We start from the raw sequence: 15,455 nt of genomic DNA on the forward strand, positions 1-15,455 counted from the left end.
AGAGGAGACTCCATGAGGCACATTTGTTAGGTAGTTTGGCAAAGTTTCCTTTGCCAAACCCTCTGCTGTGAATAAACTGAGAAATCTCAGTTTCCAGTAATGTGCATGTGGAACATTTCATCAGCACTGTAAATTCAATGACAATATTGTGTGGGGGAGAAAAAATCCTGATTAGAAGTGTTTTATTTTTCATATGCTACAAATGTTTTATGAAGAGGGCATTCTGAATTGGAGATTGGCAGACTAGTTTTGGTAAAAGCACTTTTAACCCAGGAGGAAGAGAGTCTATTTTGCTACTGATACCTTTCAATACCCACACCTATTGTGGTCCCCATAGGGTTTTCATGTCATTATAAAAGTGGCACTTTCAGATAAATGGTTGTGGATATGAAATGGCAATTCATCACTCCAGGAGGTATCAGTTTCCAAAGATGCTACTCCAGTGGTGGTGTATATAATTTTCCGAGAAGCAGGGTGGGCAGTGGGAAGAGGAAAGCGGGGTACTTTTGGCCTTTGGTATTTATTTAGCCTTTTCATCTCTATAGTTAAAGAGCACCACTCCCCCTCTGCACAAATTAACTGAAGGGCCCACATTAATTAACTAAACAAGTGCTCATTTTAGTGTTCTGTTTTACAGCAGTTTCATAAATATATAACAACATTTCCCCCTGTGCACTTATTGTCAGCGTTGCAAAACACATTTGCAGGGAAGGCTTTATCCCATCAGTCTGGAATCCCACCTCCTTCAGCTGCCTGCATCCATATTGATGGCATACAGGATAAACAGAACAAGTTAATTTGTAATCTTAGTTAGAAAATGATAGCTGCACTGTTTCTGTCATTGAGCACTCTGCCAGTTTAAACAGCTGATTAGTCAGCTTCTGTGGAATCGATCTGAATCAGTTCCACCTGCGTGCACCCACCAGGAGCCACTTTATTGTAAATCAATCATTCTGAAAACATCTCACAAAGGGGCCAGCCCTCACTAACAAGCCATCAATTTAAACTGTCTATCTCAAGCACTCTGCAAATTAGGAGTGCAACAAACATTTATTCAAAAATTATTGAGAAGTTATTTTTTAACCATAACTGGTAAATATTTTTTCTTTGTTTGTGGGTTCTTTTTTTTGTTTTGTTTTGTTTCCTCTCGATAACTTCAGGATCAATTTTCAGACACCACGAAAATGAGGTTTTTGCTTTTCTTGAGTTTTTTTGTTTTGGTTTGGTTTTGTGAGAGGAAAAACCAGTAGGGTGGGAATTCTAACAACAGTGGGTGGAATAGATGGCCTTTATTACTAGAAGGCAGCATTAACCGTAACTCAGAGACTTTATGTTCTGCCCTTGTGCCCCTGGGGTGTTAAGATCGATCCCTGGAGTCAGAGAAGTTCTCCTTATTCTTTGACATGATGAATTGCTAAATTTTGACTGTGCACGTAGTGGATCTTCCAACTGGCAGTGGTTGGAGAAGCTGCCCCAGGGGAAGCATACAGATATATGGTTTGGTCTCCAAACTCTTCCTTTAAGACATTTCAAACTATCCTAAATAAAAGAGAATGGAAAAGGTATATTCGGCTTTTTTATTGGCCTGTCTGGACATTTCACTTATGTCAACACAAAAGCTGTGAGAATCATGTTTTGAAGTTGAGTGCATTGTTTGGAAGCTCTGGAGTCTTATTCAGCGTGAAAAAAAATGGCAGCGCTTTAGTTTGCAAGGTGCAGTGAAAAACCCTATGTGCAAAATTATGTGCTGTAATTACATGTTGCCATGTGATTGCACTCTCAGCACTGTGTGTTTTTCAGAGTAATTGCTTAGTCATTAATCTCAAATTCATAAATAATATAATAGTTCTGCTAATGGAAATATTGTCAAAATAAAAGTTCAGTAAAACCCCATCAAATAGTATGGAAACCAATTTTATATCTAGGTGAGACTGGACCTGCTCCAACTCCCATTGATGTTAGTTTAAAGACGCTGATTGATTATGATGGGTTTTGGATCAGGCCCGCTATGTTTAGCACTGTGTGAAGTAGTCAGTGCAAAATTTGAAGCACTGGCATTTGCCTCTTTTTGTGTCTATGGCATATCCATGTATGTGCAGAGCTTGTATGAAACTTTCCACACCAGTTAATTTTTGTCAGCGTTGGTTTCAGTTTTTTTATTTTATTCATTTTGCACTATCAGAGTGTCAGCCAGCAAAACCATGGAGTCAGCTTTTCAAGATGTATTTTTAATGGCCAGTTTGGAGCTGGGAATGATTACATGGTAGAAATTGAGCGGTATTGGTTATTGGCTGAACCTGTGGCATATCACTCCAGAGGGTGACTAACACGACTACACTTTGTGTTGTCTCCTGCTCCCTCTTAGCCCCTTGGAAAGAAAACTAGCTTCCAGCTATTTTTCCAAGGGACTGATCCCTGTGCTTTCTGTCCTGATCGCCATGAGCCCACCAGCAGGATGTATCTGTGCTGCTCCTTGCTGTCACTCATCAAAAGACCCCGCTCCCTCTCCAAAGACCACGGCACAATTAGAGCAGATTTCCACAGATACTGGATCAGATGCCAGAGCTGTTAGCAGACTATAGAGTGGGCCTTGTCCCCAAGAGGTCAACACCAGATAGAGAATTAGGAAGTCAATGCAAAAATGAGAGGGGGTTAAGAAAAAAGCTAAGCCAGTGGTTGTTTAAAACTTTAGAGTACCACATCTAAAATTCAAAAATGACTTGGTTCACACCTTCCTAATTTTATCAGTGTAACCCTAATTGATTCTGAGACTATACTTTAAACCAATTTATTTACCACAGTTTGAGAACAGCTAAGGTGGTCTAGCCATAGGTAGTCATGGCAGGATTCGATTTTTATTGGTAAATGTCAGTAAACATCGATTTCTCTGACCCCACACAAACCGATGAAAACATATTTCCACTGATGATAGAAATTTACAAATAAGTAAAGTAAGAAAAATGCTGCTTGAGGACTTATTTGAATTTGATTTAAGGATATTTACTTTGTATCTTTTGACGTGTGATATTGACAATTTGTGTTTTAATGGTTAGAAAACTAACTTTTTGACTCTGCTATCATTAAATAATGATTGTCTAACCCATCCAAAATTTCCCACAACTGTGAAAATTTAAATAAATAAACATTGGGGAAAAAAAGCTTTACAATAACCATTGATACTACCAGTTGAAATTATAAAAAAATAAAACAAATTGTGCCAAGCCTATCCATTAGTAATGCCATAGAAAGGGACAGTGCAAGCAATTGAAAATGCTGCTAAATTAATGGAACAGTCGACCAGAAAAGGGTTGTCCAGCACTGCTATACTAATGATAATCTTAGAAGAGAAGGAAATGTTAATGGGATTATAGTGTGCATACAAGACTGGCTACAACATGCTCTATAGGGCAGTCAGTGACTGTTGCATGGTTATTTATAATATTATTTGTAATCTACAAACTAAAATGGACAAGGCATTTGTATCTTTCTCAAGTTAGCATTCTCTGTTAATAAAGACTTTCTTCCCTGGTGCTATTTATTCTCTGCTGTTGAACACTTTCTACCCTCCAGTTATGTTTCTGTAATTTTTACTAGTTTCTTCTTGCTAGTTAGCAAGTATGTTACACTTTTATATATTGGATCCAGTGTCCATCGTGCACAACAGCAGTATATTAATATGGGTTTTGTTAATGTCAACAATTTCTATAATATCGAGGTTGGAGGATGAAGATGAGGGAAAAGTAGAAACATGATTAGGTTCAGATTACTGAGTTTCAATATTACCGTATGCTGAGATGTCAAACAACAAATGTAATGCCTATTATAAATTGATACTTATATTGAATTGTGTGGAATATATTGCAAGTTACAACTCTTGCATGTTGGATTTTTTTAATAGATATTTAGCTTCTTAAAGGAGAGTGCTGAAATCTGAAGGCATCCAGGTCATATTAGCTACTTTTGAAAATTAATTTGCCATATCTCTTGGAAATTGTATTCCGACCCTCATGGTTGCCTTATTGGTGGTTCAATGTACTTCAGTGGGAAATAAGACAATTCAGCGCAGAGCCATCCACCTTTCCTTTCCTTAGCATGTAAAGCTTTGCATTGTTGAAGTATTACAGGTTTTTATTCCTTTCTTTGAAGAATCAAGTCACTAGCACAAGCAGGATAATGTGCATGATGGCTGAATGGTCTGATACAATATAAAAAGTTCTGCATTCATTGAAATATTTGCATACTGAAGACCCATTGTGAAATAATTAGTACTGGGCTTGACTGGAGTTATACATAATTTTGTGGACACCTTGTGTGGTGTAAGTGTCATCTTGGGAGAGGTTTCCAAGATCAGGTGCTTATCCCATGCTCGAGATCCCTGACAAAAAATGCTCTGATGAAGAAAACAAACCTGCTTGTTTTCCAGTTGGACGTAATTGCCATTCTGAGACATGCAGGAGTGTATGCAATTAGCAGAACAAGAGTCCCCACTAAACAAAATAAGTTTCTCTGAAGGACAAAGAATCCCATCACAGGTGCAGAGAAAGGAATTAAGATTGGTTATACTTCCATTATGCGGCATTGATGGCTAAAAAGTAAAATCGTACCCTATTTGCTCTTTGTACATATCTGGGGCCTGAAGCAGGGTCTGGAAATCCCAAGTTTCCTATTAAATTTAGTTGGAAATTTAGTAGACAGGGATGGTGTCTCTAGCCTCTGTTTGCCGGAAGCTGGGAACGGGCGACGGGATGGATCACTTGATGATTGCCTGTTCTGTTCATTCCCTCTGAAGAATCTGGCATTGGTCACCGTTGGAAGGCAGGATACTGAGCTAGACGGACCTTTGGTCTGACCCAGTATGGCCGTTCTTATGAAATGTGTGTTCCTCTTGGTGCTGCTCCATCTTCCAGCAGGAAATAAATGCTAAAACTGTGATGAAAAGTCAAATGCTTTTTTTAACCTGTATTTGTTCTGCAGGTCAATTCTTGGAATTCCTTCTGCTATAACTCACCTGCTCACTCTAGGATGAGCATATGGCAATGCTCTGGAAAGCAGCTCTGAAAGGAGGGCTTTGTATTTGTCTCCAGATGACTTTCATATCAAATGTGCTTGGTTTGCAAGTAAAAAAAAGTATTTTTTTTTCAATTGACCAGCACCATAAGCTCAACCTGGAACCTGGGACCTCAGAATCAGCTCCACTGATGTCAATATCAAGAGAGGCTAACAACTGAGAATCAAGCCCAGTCTGAATTTAGAACTGATTTCAAAATACTATCCACTATGCATGAAACAGAAAGGAATTTGCTCCATCCACCATGGCATTTCAGAGCCAGTAGAGGTACAAGAATAAAAAAGTAATAAAAGTATATCTGTCTGTCGACTGGGCAGAGATCATTTGGAATTTGATCTCATCAAACATTAGAATTTCCATTGGAAATGCTGAAAAAAATCCTGTTTCATTTCTGAATGAAAAATCAATTTTTATTTTTTTTTTAATTTACCACTGAAAAAAATACACTTTCCCACTGAAAAAAGTACATTTTGAAATATTTGACACACTTTTTCCCCTCCAGAAAATTTCAAAATGAAATTGAGCCTGAACCCAAGCTCTGAGGCTCCCATCCTCCACTGAGCCTGGAAACCATGAGGTCTGTGACCATGGGGATACTCTGCATGGCGGGCCTGCTCTAGACTCCCAAACCCTGAAAGCCCTTCCATCCTCAGTCCCAGTCCACATGTTTGGGGAGCTGCCATAGAGCTGCAGACCCTGGGAGCTCTGGGATCACCAGGAGCCCACTAGATAAGCTGATAGGAAAGCAGGCAGGTTTCTGGCTGAAATCTGCTTGGTTTTTGTTGGAATTTCATCAAAACCGATATGTGCCCACAAAACATTTTGGTTTTGACTAATGGACATTTTCTGATGAAAACCTGTTTTTGTCAGAAAATCCCCAGGCAATTCTATCTGGGATTCTACTCTGTTACCTTGGTATAAATCTTAAGTTACTGGTTTGATTTAGATGGAAATACTGTGGATTTATCCTAGTATAACTAAGATACAACTCTTTGCCGTGAGGTGAGACTCAGCACTGGCATAAATGGCTGGATAAGTTAAACTACTTTGTCCCTTACACTATTTCTCTGAGCAGTATGCACTTGACGTGTATTTTACCACACTATTTACATCCCTATTAAATTTGACCCATAAACTGCCATGACATTTACCCACCTCTTTCAGGTTGAATTTAACTGAATGTGGCTCACAGTGGGCCAAATTTGTCCATATTCTCCACAGCTATCATGGAGTTGTGCTGGTGTAACAAAGTCAAATTTGGACTCATTGAGAGATACCAATGATCAGTTTCGCCCCTTGTTTTTTCAAGAAACAGCTTAAAGAGTTAACCAAGTGATACCATGATGAATAAAGTACAGGAAATGTGGGGATAAAGGGCATTAAAAAAAATCAAAAACCCATCCCACTTAGTGTATAAAGATTTTTAAAACACTTCTGTCGAGCTCCTTATTTATCATTTAAGTCCAAATCCATTTTGATAGTGCCTGGTGATAGTTTGTGTTGATTGCGCATCTCATCAAAGACTTCTGATTTGCTTGTCTAAGAAAAATACATTTAGTAATTTTGTAGACCAGGTGGAATTTTCATTGTGGGCTGCTTATTGAATTAAAAAAAAAGTTGGCCTTGAGTGAAGTCACATTCTGTTATTACTTATCTCTAGGATATAATTTTCCCCAGTCTGAAACACAGACTTGTGTGTGAAGAGGCATAACTCTGTGCTTAGGCACACAGTCCAAATGTAGAGCTCTGCAAAAGATTTCTATAATAATTACAAAATATATTGTTCTCACTGGGAAGAATAACAGAACTGATCAATCTTACCTCAACAACAAGAAACCAGCCAGTCTAAAACACTGATGTGACAATAACATATAGTTTGGGACCCAAGAAGTGCAATGACAATAGCAATAAAAATTCCCATTTATAGGGCACTTTATCAGATGAACATCTCAAGGTGCTATACAATAAAAACATAAGAAAATGAAATCAAGCTCAGTGGGGTTGATTGAAAGGAAATCTTTGAACCTTATTCCTAAAAGCACTATGAGAGGAAACTTCATCCCTGAGATCTCATTTCCTAAGCTTTGGGGGTCTGACACAAATGATCTGGAACAGATTTCTGTCTTCTGTTACTGCAGATTTACTCTGGTATGGCATGGAATTGGGCCATTGATCACTAGAACAGTGGAGTGAAATCTGATTTAAGGAGTAGAGTGGTCACACTTAAAATATTAATTGTGGTTTTAGAAATATTATTGGTTCCAGCAATATTGCCTGTACTTACAGTGAGGAATACCTCATGTCAGTGTTGGGAATGAAGCTAACTAATCTCCTACCCTCTATCAGAATCCTGTGGTGTGGACCCTTGCTCCTGTGTGGAAACACATTAATTTAAATGAGATGCTATATGAGTGCATATGTCCATCTCTAGGATTGTGTGTGTTAGTTTCACTCATGGCAGACATCTGAAGTATAGAAAATGTCACTACTAACTCCACTTTCCAGCATTTGTCGCTAACATAGGTGCACAGGAGAAAAAACACGTCTGCTATTGGTTCCCTGAGATTCACAAGTGAGTCCCAAATACCAGTTTAAAAATGACCCCTTTAGGCAATGAAAAGCTTAGTATGTAGGAGCCAGATTTTTTGGTTTAATATTTAAAATATTAATCAAATTTTACCATTAGAAAATACAAAGCATAAATATATGTAACTTGTATATAGAGTCATGCCATAAACAGGAATGGAAATAAGAATATATATGAATGCTAATCATCTATTCTTCAAGCGGGATGGAGTTAGCATACTTAAAATTTGAGACAACTTTACAATTCTAAATCCCAATTCTTGTCCTCTGTAAGCATGAAAGGGGGTCAAATTTGTGAATTTGCCAAGTCACCAGTTAGATTTTAAAGCTGAAATCTAATGAACTAGATTTAACAATAAAAAGGGGTTATTCTACTAGATTCCATTCCTGGCTATAACGCTCATCAAATTGAGTCCAGGGAGTACTGTATTAGCTTTCTAAATTAATGCTAGTGGGTTTTTTTTTTTTCAGGTCAACTTTTAACTTTAATAGTATTTCTTAGATCAGCACATGTGGTTATTCTTATCCAATCAACAATTTATTAATTCACCCAGAACCACATCACTATACAGTCAGCAGTTTACCACTCAAGTGCAGAAAAAATCAATGTTCTAGGTATGTACTTGACACACCAATACAGTCTTTTGAGCAGTTGTCAAATACTATGGTTGAAGCTCAGCAGTTACACCAAGAAGCATTTCAGAGTATTAAGATTTCATATTACATTTACTTATGATAATCAGTTCTTTGGGACCTAACACATTTATCAACCGTTTAGTATTTCTCCAAGGAGTAAGGATGTACTTGGCTTAAAGGCACTGTTAAGAGTGTGGTCCCCGCTATTGAAATGGATTGGTCCAAAAGGGACGAGTTTAGCATATCAAAAGCAGTTGCTTCAAGTTATGATTCCAATCTCTCTTAGGCCAATTTGTTTGGACTTCTAAAGAAAGGCATGCATATAGCATTAGTTAAAATCTAAAATATGGTTACCTGAGGTCTCACTGGAGAGTGTCGACTTAGCAAGGTAATCATCAGTTATTTATATTAAAGAATAGAAGAAGAAACACAATCTTTGAACTGAAATGTCACCACTTCTTTTCCTGTTAACCCCAGAATGTGGAGCGTGTCTTTGTCACATGGCTGGGATGGGTGTCCGGTCAATTCTAAGAAAACTCTTATTCCTGCGACCCTGAACAAGGGAAGATGCTATCCAGAGGGGGCTTAGAAAACTCTGGGTTCCCACATAGTAATCTCAGTGTTATGTACCCTGATTTCTGAGCTCCCTGGAAGCAGAAACCCACTAATTCCTATTGGCCAAATGTGTCTCAGCTTTATGCCTTCTCCGTTTCTCTGTTGCTTCTATAAATATTCAGCAGATGGTGTTAGTATAGAATACATTTCTTCAATGTTTCTTTTTGTCAGAGGATTTGATTCATTTCATGGACTGTATTTCATTATTAGCCCTGATTATCTGTTGGATTCCCCTTCTTAAGCAATTTCTCTTAATATTCCAAAGCTATACCCTGGTTAGGTGATAATATTTTTTAACATTCCTTATTTCCTTCTAGTGCCCTATAGATTCTTTATCACTTCTAGAATGCAAGAATAATTTACAAAGTAAACAAACAAAATCCCTTATAGTCATCTATATCCAGTGGATACAATCCATACATTCTTTGTTCATATTGAATACTGTTCACTTCACATCTTTTATGGCTTATGGGTTCTGGGCTGTGGTGTGCTATGCCGATTGGGTGTCTGGTGCCACTGACAGCCTGGCCAGTGTGTAGCTGAAGGACTGGCTAGAACAATATGAATGATGTGTTGTGGTTGACGCTCTCTCTGTGAGGGCTGATGGATCGATTGATCAAGGTGATGAGACATCACATTAGAGGAAGAAGACAGATCATTCACATAAAGAAATTTATATCTGATTCACCAGGCAAACAAATGTACAATTTCTCAGTTAAGGTGTAAGATTTTATATATTCTGACAGAATATACCCCTGTGTTCACACCCTACACACTGTTGTAATAGTATTTGTCAAGGCGTGTCTTGTGAGGTATCATTTTAAAAACTCATAATTTGCTGATCTATAATATCATGGCAAAATGCACGTAGGAGCATTATGTGTGAAGTTATAAACGTAAACTGAAATCATAACTAAAAGTATGCTTTCCAAATAAGTCTGGCGAGTTCCTTGGAGACAAAGGGCAAGCTGATGCCTCAGCCAGGTGTAAACAAGGCTGATGGAGCCTTACCTGCTAAGTGCCCATTCTTTGGCAGGAAAGGGGGCAGGGCCAAAATCTATATCTTAGCAAAGAAACTGTGGAGTTTCCTTCCACTCAGACTGCTGTCACCTTGCTCCCAGCCGGGAATGCTTCTCAAAGCGGGGACAGGACTATTTAAAAAAGGGGCAGATGACCCAAGAAACACCTCTCTCTCCCGCACTCCCCCTGCCCATTGCATTCATTGCACCTGAAGTGACAAAGGAAGCAGCCATTGGACTCTGAGGGAGGGGACCTGAGCTAAAGAGTTTGGTCAGTAATACTGCTGAAAGCATGTGGTGAGAGAAATTTGCTTTGAATCTAATATTGTTTGTTAAGTTAGGTACCAGTAAGCATGTTATCTTTAATTTTCTTGTAACCACTTCTGATTTTGATGCCTCATTATTTGTACTCACTTAAATCTATTTCTTTGTAGTTGTTATATTTATTTTAATGTTTTATCTAATCCAGTGAAGTGTCTTGGTAACTCCATTTGAGGTAACAAGCTGTGTGCATATTATTCCCTTAAAGGAATAACAGACTCAGGATATGTTAACTATCCAGGAGAGGGCAGGCCAATACAGTACATACATTTCTGGGGGAAAATCTGGGACTGGGAGTGTGCTGGGGTCACCCTGTGGTAATTTTTAAAGTTGATAAGAGCCAAGGTCTGGCTGGATGGCTGGCTGTAGCGTGCGCGCACGCGCACACACACACACACACAGAGTTGGGAGTGACTTACATGCTGGAGGTTGTTTGTGACCAGTCCTGGTTGGAGACAACAGTAGTAAGCCTGTGTAAAAGGCACCCCAGGTTACATGGCTGGAGTGACACAGTTACTCATTAGTCTGGATTGTACCCTGGTATGTCACACACACAGATATAGGCTTCTTCAGATATCATGAAGTTTGACCTGTGGATCTTTTAGGTTCTTGGGTCACCATCAAGTTATTCCAAACTGGTTTAAATCTACATTTTGTTTGTCCTCTCCTCTCATTCTTAATTGACATATAGGTGACAACAGGGCACTCTGCAAAGGAAAGGGGGCAGTTATTCTTGTCTGATACCCTGGCAGGGGAGGTTCTTAGCTAGACTTAAAAAGATGGAAATCTCTTCCATGAGTAAATCATCCGAGTCTTTGGTTTGAGAAACTAACAGTTGGAAAATTCCTTGGAATTGTATATTTTTGCTTTTGTTTAAATTAATGCTTTCCAAACAAGATGTGTCACCTTGGGTTGGGCCTATTGACTTGCATTACCTTTAAATCCTAGAGGAAGCTAAGGTTTGGAATATGGTAAGGGTGATTGCCTCCAGATAGTTAATGGGCAGAGATAGACAGAAGCTGTTAAAACATATTTTAAGGCAAATTTTAATATCTGTGCATCTCACACCTCCAAATAAAGAGATGCCTGTCTTTAAAGACTATTTTATTACTTATTGCAATGTCCTGGACTGTGTTATAAATACCCACCAATGGTAATTGTAATTTTAATAATTCTTAGTACAAGAAAATATTGAACTGCATTCAGGGGCGGGTCTACCAATTTTGCCGCCCCAAGCAGTCGCCGCTGAATTGCCGGAACAGTGGCAGAGTTGCCGCCAAATTGCTGCCATGGGACACGGACTGCCACCCCATTCTGAATGCCGCCCCAAGCACCTGCTTGGAAAGCTGGTGCCTGGAGCCGGCCCTGACTGCATTACCTAGAATACTTAACAGGAAGTTGGGTATATCTGTGTTTTGGAGAGTGAGAAATAAAGCATGGAGGATTGTTAATAGCAAACCTCAAGTTTTTCTTTAAAAAAAAACAAATCTCTTGTGTGTATAATATGACACTTCGATTTTACTTTCCTGCCACCACTCCTGAATACGTAAAACATGATTATTGAGCTTTTCCACCAAGCATTTGTGTTTACATTTAGAAAAAAAACTCTTCTGAAATCCCATGGGAGGGTTCAAGCAACATATTAATAAGGATAGCAATCAGAGTTTTTGACCAACTCCTTAATCATAGAATCATAGAATATCAGGGTTGGAAGGGACCTGAGGAGGTCATCTAGTCCAACCCCCTGCTCAAAGCAGGACCAATCCCCAACTAAATCATCCCAGCCAGGGCTTTGTCAAGCCTGACCTTAAAAATATCTAAGGAAGGAGATTCCACCACCTCCCTACGTAACGCATTCCAGTGTTTCACCACCCTTCTAGTGAAAAAGTTTTTCCTAATATCCAACCTAAACCTCCCCCACTGCAACTTGAGACCACTACTCCTTGTTCTGTCATCTGCTACCACTGTGAACAGTCTAGATCCATCCTCTTTGGAACCCCCTTTCAGGTAGTTGAAAGCAGCTATCAAATCCCCCCTCATTCTTCTCTTCCGCAGACTAAACAATCCCAGTTCCCTCAGCCTCTCCTCATAAGTCATGTGTTCAAGACCCCTAATCATTTTTGTTGCCCTCCGCTGGACTCTTTCCAATTTTTCCACATCCTTCTTGTAGTGTGGGGCCCAAAACTGGACACAGTACTCCAGATGAGGCCTCACCAATGTCGAATAGAGGGGAACTTTCACATCCCTCGATCTGCTGGCAATGCCCTACATATACATCCCAAAATGCCATTGGCCTTCTTGGCAACAAGGGCACACTGTTGACTCATATCCAGCTTCTCGTCCACTGTAACCCCTCGGTCCTTTTCTGCAGAACTGCTGCCGAGCCATTCGGTCCCTAGTCTGTAGCGGTGCATGGGATTCTTCCGTCCTAAGTGCAGGACTCTGCACTTGTCCTTGTTGAACCTCATCAGATTTCTTTTGGCCCAATCCTCCAATTTGTCTAGGGCCCTCTGTGTCCTATCCCTACCCTCCAGTGTATCTACCTCTCCTCCCAGTTTAGTGTCATCTGCAAACTTGCTGAGGGAGCAATCCACACCATCCTCCAGATCATTTATGAAGATATTGAACAAAACCGGCCCCAGGACCGACCCTTGGGGCACTCCACTTGATACTGGCTGCCAACTAGACATGGAGCCATTCATCACTACCCGTTGAGCCCGACAATCTTGCCAACTTTCTATCCACCTTATAGTCCATTCATCCAGCCCATACTTCTTTAACTTGCTGGCAAGAATACTGTGGGAGACTGTGTCAAAAGCTTTGCTAAAGTCAAGGAACAACATGTCCACCACTTTCCCCTCATCCACAGAGCCAGTTATCTCTTCATAAAAGGCAATTAGATTAGTCAGGCATGACTTGCCCTGGGTGAATCCATGCTGACTGTTCCTGATCACTTTCCTCTCCTCTAAGTGCTTCAGAATTGATTCCTTGAGGACCTGCTCCATGATTTTCCAGGGACTGAGGTGAGGCTGACTGGCCTGTAGTTCCCAGGATCATCCTTCTTCCCTTTTTTAAAGATGGGCACTACATTAGCCTTTTTCCAGTTGTTCGGGACTTCCACGGATTGCCATGAGTTTTCAAAGATAATGGCCAATGGCTCTGCAATCACATCCGCCAATTCCTTTAGCACTCTCGATGTAGCGCATCCGGCCCCATGGACTTGAGCTCGTCCAGCTTTTCGAAATAGTCCCGAACCACTTCTTTCTCCACAGAGGGCTGGTCACCTCCTCCCCATGCTGTGCTGCCCAGTGCAGTAGTTTGGCAGCTGACCTTAATCATTAAGTAAGACTGGTTTTGTTATGATACTAAAATTTAAATGTACATAATTTAACAGGTGCCAATGCTGCACCCATTGTAATGTGAGAAAAATTTGATTATTGAAAGAATTCTATCTGCTGTTTTCTGTTCTTGCTGGAAAGCAAATGTATACAGCTGTGAAGTTAGGGGGAACAGCATACATGTAATTTACAGTAGTTCTGTTGCTAAAAATTAATGCATAAATAAGGATTTCTTCATCAGCCATGGAAAGTGAATGTCACTTGGTCCCATTTCTGATATGAGAAATTTTGAGCTGTTGAGGCCAGTAATATGCTTGGTTAGGAAATATAAAGGGTTCAAAATAATCCTAAAATGTCTAACATAACCATCAGCTAATACTTCCTTAAACATAACTTAATATTTCACCTAATGTCTAGCAACAGCAATTCAGTCTTTAGCTAGATTAAAACAAAGCCAGTTTCTGGACATCCAAGTCTGAGTTTCACTTATGCATCTAGACAGCATGGAGGCTGCCTTGCCAGAAACTGACATAAAGGACAAATAGACCCAGTTATTATCTGTGACACAGTGGGAGCCCCGACCATATTCTATAATGATGGCTCAGAGCAGTAAAACAGAGAAGCTGAAAGGAACTGGTACAAGAATGAAGCCCTGAGGACCACCTCATAGATTGGTGGTAGGAACAGCTGTGTAGTTTCCTAAAGTAGTAAACTGAGATCGCTGAGAAAGCGAAGATGCTGACAGTAACATTCAAGTCTTTAGACATTATAGTAAATGTGTGTGGTCTGCAGTGTGGTATTAAAGGCTGCTAAGGTATCAGTCATAATCAGTCTATGAAACCCTGTTGGGGATAAGTAATAGCTTATCGCCATGGGCATAAGGATGAAGTTGTTGGTAATGGGACTTGGAACCTTTTGCTTATAGGTTGCAACCCTGAATCCAGCCCGTGTTGGTACTGACCAACAGCTCTTTTCTGGTGGAGAAGTGTCCACAGATAGCAGAAGCTATCACCACAACTGGCACTACCAGTCTCACATTTACTAGTCCAAGAACATAACAGGCATGGAAAATGAACTGTCCTCTTCTCTTCCCTTCATAGTGATCCCTCTCTAAGTCAAGGTTGAGGCATATTAGGAGGGCAGAATGGGGAAGTTTGTACTGCCACAGCATGTGTCCTATTTATTCTGAGTTTTTGCTCCACAGACATCAAAGTGCTTTAAAGTCTCATTAGTCCCATTTTACAGATGGGAAAACCAATACATGAAGTGGGAAATGGCAATAATTGTAAATCCTGATGAAGGCAGTCCCTGTAACTGTGGCCTGGCTGAAAAACTGACTCACATTTATCATAGGGTGTGTATTATAGTACACTGAGCTCAATGCTGGGTCAAAGGATATTTTCCAGGATCTCACTTTAAAATTGTAAATTGAATACTAGATAATACATCAAGGGTATGTGTGTTAATAATAATACAAAGTACTTTGCATAGACACAGCACCTTTCATCTGAGAATTTCAAAGTACTTTACAAAGGCTATTTTACAGATGGAGAGACAGGCACAAAGAAGTTATGTGGCATGCCCAAAGTAACACAGTGATTCAGTCATAGAGTCAGAAATGGAACCCGGGGGTCCTAGCTCTGTCGCCTTCCAAATGCACTTTAATGAAAGAGTAAATTGATATTAATACAATTTTATTTAGCTCACCTTGATTATTCATTCACTGCATCATCAAAATGTATTGTGGAAGAATAAGTAAAATACCTCTCCTTGTTGACAGACTGATGATAAATTCACAAAATATTATTGGATATCACATTAAAATAAGATGCATAACATAATTTTAGAAGCATGATGGTTTCATTTTGGATA

Source organism: Chelonia mydas, chromosome 7 (genome assembly GCF_015237465.2).
Source record: "Chelonia mydas isolate rCheMyd1 chromosome 7, rCheMyd1.pri.v2, whole genome shotgun sequence".
Lineage (NCBI taxonomy): Eukaryota > Metazoa > Chordata > Testudines > Cheloniidae > Chelonia > Chelonia mydas.